The sequence below is a fragment of the Erpetoichthys calabaricus genome, chromosome 5, assembly GCF_900747795.2.
Source record: "Erpetoichthys calabaricus chromosome 5, fErpCal1.3, whole genome shotgun sequence".
Taxonomy (NCBI): Eukaryota; Metazoa; Chordata; class Cladistia; order Polypteriformes; family Polypteridae; genus Erpetoichthys; species Erpetoichthys calabaricus.
In genome coordinates, this window is record NC_041398.2 from 101,805,334 (window position 1) to 101,818,719 (window position 13,386).

A 13,386-nucleotide genomic window follows, 5' to 3' on the forward strand; every position below is an offset into this window, starting at 1 on the left:
ATCAGCATACATGGTGACTTTTTCTGAGACTCGTGCACATTTTTAATGTTTTTTCTGCTTTTACTTGAAATGAAGAAGCACACAATGTCAAACATATTGGGTATATTACCATAATACACATCTATCTGATAACCTTACTTAATTTCTACATGCAAGTATCAATGCATGGTAAGTAAAAGCAGTCACTATCTTGATGTTCACCTACAGTGCATGTCTAATCTGCCTTTCTTATAAAGCCCTGGGGGCCACAATCTTCATACCAGCCCAAAAAAGGGCAATTGTTCCTTACAGGGTTGAAACTGCCACCCATGTTCACTTACACTGACTGCATTTATACTATTCAATTAAAATAACATGTGTTACAGGAAAATAAAAGGGGACAACATATACAGTAAAAACCTTACATTCTGTAAATGAACAGATTGTATCTTTTTAAGCATGTACACTCAAGTAAATTCAAATAAATGCAAACAAAATCGATGGAGGTTGCCCCTTCTTCTGCCAAAGGTCTTTGACTATTTTTGGAAACGAGACTTTTATACCTAAACAGCTAATATTTTAATAAAACAATTATAACAAGTACAACTTTTGATTTAAGAGGGTACTGTAATCCAAACAGACTTCAAAAGGCTCAGTGTGCCACTTGAAGCAGATGTCATGCTACAGATGCCATTCTTTCTAGTGTGCTACAGATGCCATTCTTTCTAGTGTGCAGTGCCTCGAAATTGAAGGAAATAAAAAAAATGTGAACATGTTGTTGGCAGATGTGCATGTAAGGCTGCAATTGTTTTCTCTCTAACTTGGTTTCCTTTTCTTCCATCTGAATTCACTTATGTACTTTTATTTCTAAAAACTTATGCTACTCTAGCTTTACCTCCTAGAAACATACTTCACAGACACAACATGCAATCAGGCCTTTCATGACTACCACTCAGCTGAAATGGGTTCACAGTTCCACTTGTCTGAATTTCAAGAATGGTGGACTTAAGCAACCTATTCCTGCACTTCCCAGTGGAGTATAAATTGATGGTGCTAACAAGTCAATGACATAATCTAAGGTGTACTGTTATATAAAAATAGGGATGGGTGCAGGTTTACAATTTAAAAAAATAATACAAAGATTGCCCAATAATTTACCATTAAAAGCATATTATTGTGTAATTCATGAAGTTTAGTCTGCTCTGTTAAAGGTGCTACAAAGATTTAAGGAAATTAGCAATACATCATGCATGACCAGGGCAGCACTGTATCAAAATAGACCCATTGTCTTTATGAAGCTTTTTTTATATGTACAAATGTATTAGGGTTTTTTTTTTTTTTTTTTACATTTGGAAGTTCTTTAGCAATCCATTAAACACACAGGATGGTTGAAAACATGATGCTTGCCTTACGGAATAAAGTACAGTACACAAAACATATCAATGCACAGTGGCATGTGTATTCCTCTAATTTTATCGTTGCAGTACCCGTCTCATCAGTTCTAAGGCAAATTAACCAGAGTCCACTTTCCCCAACTTTCATTACCATTGGGGAGTTAAAAGAAGCTAATAAACCTTCCCAGAATCAACAAGACACGAGTTCACCTTGCCTACTACCTGAGCAAACATATCTCTTCCTCCGAGCAAGACTGCAGTCAATTATTCCCTATCTTTTAATCAGGAAAGCTACTACCAGTGAATCAAAAACACCCATACTGAAAATATTTTTGGCCAATTTCTTATGCAGTGTTTCTTTACTCTTTCCCAAATGCCTCTAATCTTTGCTGTACAACACTTGATGATAAAGGGTAGGGAACAATGTCTCATGTTAGGCCAAAACTTCACATTCCAACAACTATTTTTGAGCACAGAATAAAAGGCTAAACCCTAAGTTAACATGTCCAAAAGAACAAAAATGTAATGAATGAAGAGAGAAAAGGTTTGTGGGCAAAAACCAAAAAGAGTTCTTTGAAAAACAGGCCTAAGTTTGCTACCAAAAGAGCAAAGTAACCAAAAACAAAAACATGAGCTACAAAAGCTGTCAAAAAAGAAGTTGGTTTGAGTTTTGAAATCCTGATATTAGCCTTTGTCTCTAACCATAAAGAATTATGAGAGTTTGTTCTAGCTTTGGTGTGACAAAAAAAAAACAGTGGGAGCGGAGTGACGCTATCTTAAATAGCATGAGGATTGTGACATCATACATCACATGACGCAAACCAGATGATACCACCTGGGAGCACAATAATAAAGAATATGTGCAGACATAAAATTACACAAAATTCTGATGCTCATGAAAAATCATTAAAATTAAATGAAAGCTTATAAATATGTCAAAAAAGTATACCACAAATATTGCTAAATGCCACCATTTCAAGATAACGGAGTTAAAGCTTCTGTTTGGTAATGTTGTAAATACTGGAGCCAAACAACAGCTGGCTCAACAAATACGAATTGATTTTATAGAAAGAAGATCAAATTGGTTGTTTCACATTTATGTTTCATCCTTTCTCCATTGACTTTTGAAAGCTAACCAAGTCCACAAGCTACAAATTCTGCATGCAGCATCCTCACGTTTATATGAGTGAGCCTTTGTAACATTTGTGAACCCCTTGCCAGAAGTGCCCACTGACAATTTCTATACAAGAATCACCCTTTCTGTTTTTTACTTATCTTGTCCAAACAGCATTAGACTCTCTGCAGAGCATGACAAACTGCCTTAGAGATAGCTAGGCAGTTCTCTTACAGAAAGTAATTAATCTCACCCACAGAACTTTTTAACTATGGGGGTTTGAGGACATTTTCTTTATGTATTTGTATTTAGCATGCTGGAAATGTATTATTTTTATTTAAATTGATATCACTGCCTTGCAACTCAAATACCTTGGGTTCAAAGCCTGACCTGGTAGTAGTCTGTGTGGGCTTTCTCTGGGTACTCTAGTTTCCTCTAACATCCCAAAAACATGCCCGCTAGGTTTGACTTAGAGCTTCTGTAATAATGAATGCAAGTTAGCAGGCCCTGTGTAAGACTGAAGCCTCGTCTATGGCTGCTTTGGCACTTGCACTTGACACTGCTGGGAGGTCATCCTGTACTGAAATAAGCATGCTCAGTAAATGAAAGAATAGATATTGTTTAACATTTAGCATTACACAGGAACTTAAACTTTTGTGTAAAGTACTATTTGTAAAATATTTAGACAGTGAGGGGAACAGCCCGGACAGACAGGTAGACATTGTTTTAATCACCACAACACGTTTATTTACACTAATATTTACAGAAATGAAGCACACACAACCCACTCTACCCCAAAGTCCAGGCCTCTTCTCACACAGCCTTTCTCCTTTGGTCCACCTCCACTCCTCTGCTCTCCTCTACCAGCTCCAGCCATCGAATGGAGGGAGGTGGCCCCTTTTATGCTCACCCGGACGTGCTCCAGGTGCCTCCTGATAAGCTTCCGCCGGCCCTTCCTGGTGTGGCGGAAGTACCGGCTGCGCACCCGGAAGCACTCTGGATGTCCCTGGTCTTCTTCCCCCCAGCACTTCCGGGTGTGGCGGAAGTGCTGAGGGCCAGGGCTCCACAGGCATTGGGGCACCCCCTGGCAGTGACCATGGGCCCCTATAGGGTTCAGCTTCTAAGCTCTGTTCCCATGGTCCCCAAAGCCACCAGGGCGGTCACACCCTCATGGTCTGGAGGAGGCGTAAGCCCTCCTCCGGTCCTTCTGGGCGTCCTGGCTGGGTACCACCCCCAGCCGCTTGCCACAACAGATACACCTTATTATAACAAAAACATATTACTCATTTATTATCTATATGCAAGATTATGCCACAGATGTCAGATATCTGCCCCAAATGATGATCTCTTTTCTGATTTGACATTACACTGTAGAACCTTGTATGCAATGACTCCCACTAGATGTAGTTGACAGAAGGACTATCTATTAAAAATGCTTAAACAATACTATCTTTATAAAAATACTTAACAAAATCCAAACACACCTTTGAAATTAGGTGGTGACAACACATTAGTGTTGTTATCCACTTCTCTACAGAATTAAAAAAGCACCTTTGCTTGGAAGAAAAATTAATGTGGCTATTCTTTGGTAGTGATAGTAAAAACCGATCTTTTTCCCCTCTGTTGTATGTTTAATATCACTGCTGATGCTAGTTTATAAACAGCCTTGAAATGCCCTTCGCAAGAAAAGAATCAACATGCATAAAATGAATGATCAGCTGACTGACGTATCCTAATAGTACCACCGCTGTATATGCCAGTAAATGGATTTATAAGATCAGGAAGTCCGTCATTGTGACTGTGAGCAAAGGAAATCAGCCACTAACTGACCTTATCAACTGAAGTGCACACAATACACTCACAGACGCCTGGATTAGATATGCATGTCAATATGAATACTGCAAGGACCAGAATATGCTTACTGTGTCAAAACCCAGGCCCACTTATGACTCTCCTTATCAGCTTTGGATGAGTATGTCCCTCCCTGCCTGCCTGGCACGCAGCTGTTTCAATTCGGGTTGCATAATCCTGTTATGTTATGACATAACTCCACACTTTGTAGCATGTATCAAGTCACTGTTGAAAAACACTTTAACTGTGAAAAACTGCAAGACAGAATATTTTTTTACACTTTGCAAAAATGTACACTTCAACTACAGAAAATGTAAATTTAGTCTGATGCTCAGGTTCAAGGCCTCCATATTCATATTCTTTCAAAAGGTACAGAGGTTTTCATAAATTTTCAACTCTCTTCATTTACCAGCTAGAAAGAGAACTCACACCTCCATGAAATGAAGCATCCAGGTAATCTTCATTTATAATGTAGCCCGTAGTTAGGAAAGAACAAATGTACATTCTAGAGTATACCCAAAAATCAAAATACAACTGTCATGTTGCTCATAAATTTGTAACACACATTCATAAAAAAATATGATTCTACAAAATACTGTAATTTATGCTCACAAACTATATTTTTTGCATAAGTTAACCTGCTGATTGAGTTTGCACATCAATAAATTTTACAACCTACATTCACTACTCTGTACAAAGTCTAAAGTCCGGAAAGAAAATTCACAAATGCAATTAAAGATATGCAAATCTGGATAAACACATTTATACATTCTAGTCATTTGTCCTGAATGATAACACAAGGGTTAAGACCTTAACATTTAAATACTTCTAAAGTCAGGCAGCTCACTCCTGAACACCTATGGTGCCCCACTCTCAAACATGACCACTAAGATGCTGCCTGTTTGGCTGATCTGTAAGGACAGACAGATTCTATCTAAACAGTCGGCTGTAGGTTTTTTACACATACTCTATGATAAACTGAAAACTTCACTCAGATTATACTGAACTTAATCTGTCCCCAGGGGGAAATTTGACTTTTTACAGAATTTCTTTAAATAAATATACAAAAAAAATCGATAAATGTAATATCATAAAAAAGTCACAGTGGCAGTGTGGCATTATACAGGCAAAGTACAGTTGGTAGAAAGGAGCCCCAGTAGCATTTATTCACACACCTCTGCTGAGTAATTTGTTGGCTAAAAGTACTGGATGTTAATACGTCAGAGAGAGGATGTGCAGGATTGTTTGAAAGTGGGTGCCATAACTGAGCTGCCCACTTAATTAGCTTATTGATTCAGTGGGCCTCTCTTGAAATAATGTTACTGGCCCAGCACACCACAGCCTCGTAAATCGCACTGATCATAACAGAATTGTAGCAAATGTGAAGAATGAAATTGCTCACATTAAAGGAGTGCAATCTAATACGAAAAAAAACAGCCTGCTCAGCCCTCTCTTATACTCTTACAGGCCACTTTATTAGATACACCTTGCTAGTACTGGGTTGGACCCCTTTTTGCCTTCAGAACTGCTGGAATTCTTCATGGCATACATTGGTATGGTGCTACCAAGGTGCTAGAAACATTAATCAGGGATTTTGGTCCATATTGACATGGCAGCATCACGCAGTTGCTGCAGATTTGTTGGCTGCAATTCCCTGATGTGAATCTCCTGTTCCACCACATCCCAAAGGTGCTCTATTGGACTAAGATATGGTGACAGTGGAAGCCATTTGAGTATAGTGATTTAATTGTCATGTTCAAGAAACCAGTCTGAGATGATCTGAGCTTTATGACATGGCACGTTATCCTGCTAGAAGTAGACATCAGAAGATGGGTACACTATGGTCATAAAGGGATGGACATGGTCAGCAACAATACTCAGGCAGGCTGTGGCATTTAAATGATTCCCAGTCCCCCACACCATTATACCATCACCACCCTGAACTGTTGATACAAGGCAGAATGGACCCATGCTTTCATGTTGTTGATGCCAAAATCTGACCCTTCAATCCGAATGTTGCATGAGTAGAAATCAGGACTCATCAGACAAAATAACATTTTTCCAGTTTTCTGTTGTTCAATTTTGGTGAGCCCATGTGAATTGTAGCCTCAGATGCCTGTTCTTAGCTGACAGGAGTAGCACCCGGTGTGGTCTACTGTTGCTGTAGCCCATCTGGCTTCAAGGTTCAACATGTTGTGTGCTCAGAGATGCTCTTCTGCATATCTCGGTTGTAACGAGTGGTTGGTTGAGATACTGTTGCCTTTCTATCAGCTTGAACCAGTCTGGCCATTCTCCTCTGACTCTGTTATCAACAAGTCATTTTTGCCCAAACATCTGCCATTAACTGGATATTTCCCTTTTTCTGGACCATTCTCTGTAAACCCTAGAGGTGGTTGTGTGTGAAAATCCCAGTGGATCAGCAGTTCCTGAAATACTCAGATCTCTGGTACCAACACCCATGCCATGTTCACAGTCACTTAAATTACTTTTTTCCTCATTCTGATGCTCAATTTGAACTTCAGCAGGCTGTCTTGACAATGTCTACACGGCTAAATGCACTGATTTGCTGTCATTGATTAGTTGATAAGATATTTGAGTTAACAAGTACCTAATAAAGTGGCCGGTGAGTGTATATGTGAATAAAAGTATGTATTGACTGAACTGCTTTAAACCACTCAACAAGCATGAGCCTTCTGTGAAAGGTACTATTTACTGACAAAATAAAACTGTAACTGAATGATTTAAAATATAGGTCAACAACTATTTCTTAATGCGTTCAAATGTCTAAGGCATTTGTTTGTAAATTACAAACCTTAAAGTTCAAAGCTCATCATTGCGTCCTGCTGGTACTCAGAGTAATGTTAACTATGCTATCCTTGCTTCAACTTTCCAAAGATGTATTTTTCGATCAGAAAAATATACACTGGACTTATAAATAGTGATACAGTGTCACTGAAACAAAAAATTGCCCTGGGGTGTGGGTGTGCCTGTAGATCTTATGGAGGTGTATGTACTTTCTGTGCTTGTCAAATATTATGCTACTACTCTTACTAAGCTGCTTCTTGTTTAAGTCAACTAACAACCTTTATTGTTAATGTGCCAGTGGATCAGCCCAAAAACTGGAACAATTTCTGCAGTGGCTTACAATAATTGCTAGTATAGTCCTGCTGTAAAGTGCAGATGGTGCTCCTATAATATAAAATGAACTTTAGAATATTACATTTTAAAATCTGTAGTGTTACTACATTAATATCTGGGCTCTAAAGTGTTGATCTTCATTTAATTAAATTTAAATAAAATTGCAATGTGCATATATTTAAACACTGCATCTTCCATGTAACATACTGCTGCGTTAGTACGTTAATCCAATAAGTGGGTAGCTTGGGCCTTGTCTCACAGTGTGAATTGTTGAGAATTACCAGAACATTACACTTAAATGTGTTTTAGTTGTCAACGCCAAGCCGGCGCTGAATCACCGTTGCATACACTGACTGAAGAGGCTCGCGCCGTTTGGGGTGGAGACCGAACCAGCAATCCTCGGGTTTACAGTCTAGTGCTGAGGCACTAGACCACCACACTGCCTGCGTCCTTCCTACTATACTGATCATTGATTGGCTTTTCTGCTCATCTCGAAATTGGATTCCAATTCCAAAGAATCGGACTCCTCCCGCTCCATCACTGGTATGATATCTCTGACTCAGCGCAGTTATAAGGACATTTCGGTTAACCCTCAAATGTGCAAAAGCCACTTGGTCTCTACTTCAGCCGCATGATTACTATTTATGCCAACTTAAACGACGTGACCACTTTAAAAGGAGGAAAAGACAATAATCAATCATCGTGCTCTGCAAGTGACGGGCTACACTTGGCTTCCTAAGTATTGCAATAAGAAGACATCTCGAGAGTGTCCGCCGGGTGATCATAGCGGTGGAATTGTGCAAATAAAAAAGCGCTTTTTTTGCCGTCCAACCCCACCCACCTTTTCTCTAGCTCTGCAGCACAGACCACATGGCACCAGATCCGCGAATATCTGACAAAATAAATAAATGAATGAAGGTTAGGCGGACCCAGCAGCACTGCTCGTTATCCCAGGCGCCAGGACACGTGAAAGCGACCGCAGATAAGGCAGAGCCCCCAGCTCGAGAACTGTCACGCACGAGGGTTAAAGTTAGTCTACATGCTTGCCTCTGTAATACAAATCATTCTTCCGTTACATTAAAAAAAAACACACACACACTGAGCTGTAAATGAGGAAGAACCCAATGGTGTGCACCTGTACGCAAAGAAGCGTGAAAGGCGACGGCGAAAAATCAACATCTCTCCAGATTAAAGCAAAGGGAGACTGGTGCAGTTCACTCCCGGCAGGCCACCTGTCCATCGAGAGCTCAACTGCACCAGACTGCTGAAAAAGGTGGAAATGCTTCAGCCACGGGAGCAGCAGGGATCCCGCTTTGCGTACTAACGTGTAGACCCTTCGAGAAGAAGCGTCACACGCACAAAACAAGCAGATGTCGCCCCACACGGAACACAGCCGAACCCGTGTCGGCGCCCACCCTGCCTACTTACTAAACTGGAAGCCCGGCGTGCTCTTCGTCGAATGCATTTACATGTTATCACCATAAGACTCTCCTAGACCAGATGACATCGCTGTGTGAACAGGGTGCAGCAAGGGACGTCTGTGAGTCTTCCCTTCCTTAAGATGCTCCGCGTGCTCTCACATCCGCCCTGCCCGCCTCCTCGCGCGCGCCGAACTGACTTCGCAGCCTGTGTGAAGTGAAACGGCTGAAAGATGCGAGCGAACGCTTCTCCGCAAACCGGCACTCTTGACTGCACCTCCGCCCACACGGGCTTTCGCTCGTTCTCCACGTCAGTGTGGACCGTAAAAGCGCCTGCCTACTTAACCGAACGACTCTTAAAGACCCAAGAGCAAAGACATAAAAGAGAGAGTCGATCATCAAGCAAAGCCGGGTGTCTCACGGGACTCAAACCCACCGCCACGACCCCCGCGTCCTACACCACGCGGCTCAACTGCGCCGCCTGTCCAATCAGTCGACGTTGACATCGCTCAACAAGTGAACGAATGTCATTCATTATGAAAAGGAAAGGAAATTACGACTGCACGAAAAGGTAGCTTTGAAACGCGTATTTGGAATTTAAACTTTACAGCGGCATCATTCTAATGCAACTTCAACAGCCGCATGTCAAACAAATCCCTAATCCCACTAACCGACGCCCAGTCCAGCTGGTATTCGTGCATTCTTGCTTGATGGGATAGACTCCAGTACCGTGCGACCCTGCCCTGGATATGCGGGTTTGGAAAATGGATAAGTGGGCATTGCACCCATATTACTGTATGAATGTCTGCGATGCCTGTCAGAACCATCAAATATCCTTTGTTTGTTTTTTTTTTAAAGTCCAGTTAATGTCTTTCTTTTCCCAGTGATGAATTAGCAATCCAACCACCCACCCATCTGCTTGATGCTCCCTGGCTCTGCAGTTTCCTGAATAAAAGTAAGATGTTTTAGTTAATGTCTGGAATTTGAAATGCTCACTCAAACTTGTGATGATTTCAGTGGTCTTATACTGCACTACAATGTACATCTGTCCATTTTATAATTTGGCTGTCAGATTCAGGGTCACTGAAAACTGGTGTATACCACACCAGCTTCAAGTATATGGTAGGAGCCAATCATGGTTGGGACACCAGTGCACTGCAAAACACAACTGCTTTTTCCTTTGAAACGGTACTCCTTTTTGTAATATGTCAAGTGTACATTTTGCTGTACAATTTCAGTTGCAGTTAAACATAAATTGCCTGTCTGAGACCCTCTATACAGATGAGGTCTGATAATTGCAATGAACTGACAAGCCATTTCATTTAGTGTCATGCATGCTTAAGGAGACAGACACCTTCAAGACTCTTGTTAAGGTAAGCCATTCCACCTGTCGTTGAGAAGAGGTGCTGTTGCTGACTTCCTCTCATTTTTTATCTGCATTACCAAGGGCAAGCCCAAGAAGATTTCTGACTTTGCCTCCCTTCCAGATCTGCCCTAGAGAGAGAGATGGAGCTCCTGCCCAGTAGCTGCCTTATAGCACGTTTGAACCACAGTTGAGACAGTCATCCTTTTCAATTTACCTTGTTCCAAGTTTCATTAAAATAGGGTTTTATCTGGGTGGTACCCCAAAACTTCATGTGCCCTCTGTCTATCTTCATACCAGGTAGTGCCATGAACTTGAAAAAGGTAAAGGCTATGCTGCTAATTTATTGGAAAAAAGAAAAAAAAACTATTGCCAGAGCTGGAAAAAGATAAAAAAACAAACTGGTACAGTAAGAGTGTCATATTCAGATCCACATCTTAAAGGCACATAATAAAAAGAAGGTCAGAAAGCCTGCTCTGAAGACTTAAGATATTTAGTATGCTCAGCACTTAGAACAAGTTAGTTGAGAATGGTGGTGGTAAATTGGTAAATAGATGCTATACTGTGTATTAAGAAATCAGTAGTTCCCTGCTAAATGAATAAGGTTTATTCTCATTTTAAAAGATACAGTATATTGAGTTCCTCTTGTAAAATAAAACAGGTTATGCATCCAATTAGTTTACAAAACTGATAGAGATAACAGAAAACTGTTTCATTATTAACTTGGCCATATTGTCAGATCTATTGTAAAAGGTCAAACTGTCAGGGATTATTAAAGATTATATTGTGAGTTATGCTAAACTATTCAAAAATTTAAAAAGCCCAAGCACCCTAAAAGATTAATTCTTTTATTGTTCCCTTGTTTTACAAGTAGGTCTGCGTGTGGCTTTAAGCTGATTTGATGATGGACGTCTACTTGTGGTGACTAAACTAACCATATGAACAAAGCAATGATAAGTGGTAAATCCATCCATTATCCAACCCGCTATAGCCTAACTACAGGGTCACGGGGGTCTAAATCATCATCAGTATTTGAAAAGTTTTCAGCTTATGCTACATTCGTCATATGGCGGAGCTGGGAAGTTGCAATTGCGTCATTTGCGACCTCCGTGTGTTCATGCTACCCAAATGGGAAAGTATACCTGAATGCAGCAATGAAGCTGGTGTTTTAGCATCCAACACTAATAGTTCTGTAGTCCATATTGAAGAAGAAATATATAAGCAAGAAAGATGCAAAAAAGTATTTGTCAGGTCTAAAACATATTTTTATGCTGTTGGCTACAATAAATAGTACTATTTCTGCTCGGAAGTTGCAGTTAAAAAACTGCACGAAACAACCATTAAGCCCTATGTGTGAACATTAGAATGTATCAAGCTAACATCAATTAGTCTGTTACTGTTCATTCTGATAATGTTACAGTTTAACCTCTCAATATTCAGTATTATGTTATTATATATTTTTATTTTATTAATTTTCATTGTAATCATTCCATACAAACAGATCAATTTATAACCCAACAAATTTGAAGACTAATCAAACCCCACCCCTGAGAAGGAGAGCTTAGCTAAAGGAAAATTGCTTAAGGCTTTTTAATAAGGCAACATTAAACAAAAGAAAGGGAGAAGTAAATATCTATGTAAATAAGAGATGGAGAAGGGAGTTAAATGCGGTAATAGTTATTTCTCTTATTCTAAAATAATATTGATTAAATCCTGCCATGTTTTGAAAAAATTTAGTACAGATCCTCTAACTGAAAATTTGATTTTTTCCAATTTCAAATAATATAAAACATCGTTTTCCCACTAACTTATAAGAGGAGAATTAGGATTCTTCCAATTTAACAAAATAAGTCTGCGTGCCAAAAGTGTAGTGAATGCAATCACCGTAATATTCAGTATTATGTAAATAATTTTTAACAATTAGATTCAACCATAACCTCATTTATTTGGAACTTGAAATATCCACATCCAGCCACCCTGCGGAGAAAACTCATTTCAGCCGCTTGTATCTGCGATCTTGCTCTTTCGGTCACTACCCAAAGCTCGTAGCCATAGGTGAGGGTAGGAATGTAGATCGACCGGTAAATCAACAGCCTCGTCTTTTGGCTTAGCTCTCTCTTCACCATGACGGACCATTGCAGAGTCTGCATTACTGCAAATGCCGCACCGATCTGTCTGTCGACCTCCCACTCCATTCTTCCCTCACTCGTGAACAAGACCCCGAGATAGTTGAACTCCTCCACTTGATGCAGTAATGTGTTCCCAACCCGGAGAGAGCAATCCACCCTTTTCCGGCTGAGAACCATGGCCTCGGATTTAGAGGTGCTGACTCTCATCCCCGCCGCTTCACACTCGGCTGCGAACCGCTCCAGTGAGAGCTGGAGGTCACTGTCCGATGAAGCCAACAGAACCACGTCATCCGCAAATAGCACAGACGAGATTCTGAGGTCACCGAACCATATTCCCTCTGCTCCTTGGCTGTGCCTAGAAATTCTGTTCATAAAACTTATCAACAGAATCAGTGACAAAGGGCAGCCCTGGCGGAGTCCAACCTCAACAGGAAACGAGTCTGACTTATTACCGGCAATGCAGACCAAGCTCCTGCTCCTCCTGTACAGGGACTGAATGGCTCGTAACAACAAGCCTTGTACCCCGTACTCTCGAAGCACATCCTCCAGTCACCCTTCTTAAAAAGGAGGACCACCACCCCGGTTTGCCAATCCAGAGGCACTGCCCTCAATGTCCATGCAATGTTGCAGAGACGTGTCAACCAGGACAGCCCCACAACATCCAGAGCCTTGAGGAACCCAGGGTGAACCTCATCCACCTCAGGGGCCCTGCCACCTGGGAGCTTTTTAACTACTTTGGCCCCTGATATGGACAAGCTCCAAACCCCCCCCCCCCCCCCCCCCCCCCCCCCCCCCCCCCGGGTCCTCCAGCTCTGCCTCCTCTAAAGAAGACATGCTGGTGGGATTGAGAAGATCCTCAAAATATTCCTTCCACCGGTCAATAACGTCTGCAGTTGAAGTCAGCAGGGCCCCATCTCCACTGTACACAGTGTTGGTGGAGCACCGCTTTCCCCTCCTGAGGTGCCTGACAGTTTGCCAGAACCTTCTCGGTGCTGACCGA

General features: G+C 41.1%; 1 protein-coding gene across 6 annotated transcripts in view; it reads right to left on the reverse strand.

The window, feature by feature from the left end:
- Positions 1 to 13,386, reverse strand: part of LOC114651841 (janus kinase and microtubule-interacting protein 1-like) — a 558,596-nt gene that overhangs the window by 262,065 nt on the left and 283,145 nt on the right. For 5 of the 6 annotated variants that reach the window (XR_007935128.1, XM_051928214.1, XM_028801850.2 and 2 more), the window contains exon 1: positions 8,905 to 9,032. The exons of the other annotated variant lie outside the window; for it this stretch is intronic. The gene's annotated coding sequence lies outside the window, so the exon portion shown is untranslated. Of the gene's footprint in view, positions 1 to 8,904; positions 9,033 to 13,386 lie in introns of those variants that run through there. 6 annotated transcript variants of the gene reach the window in all.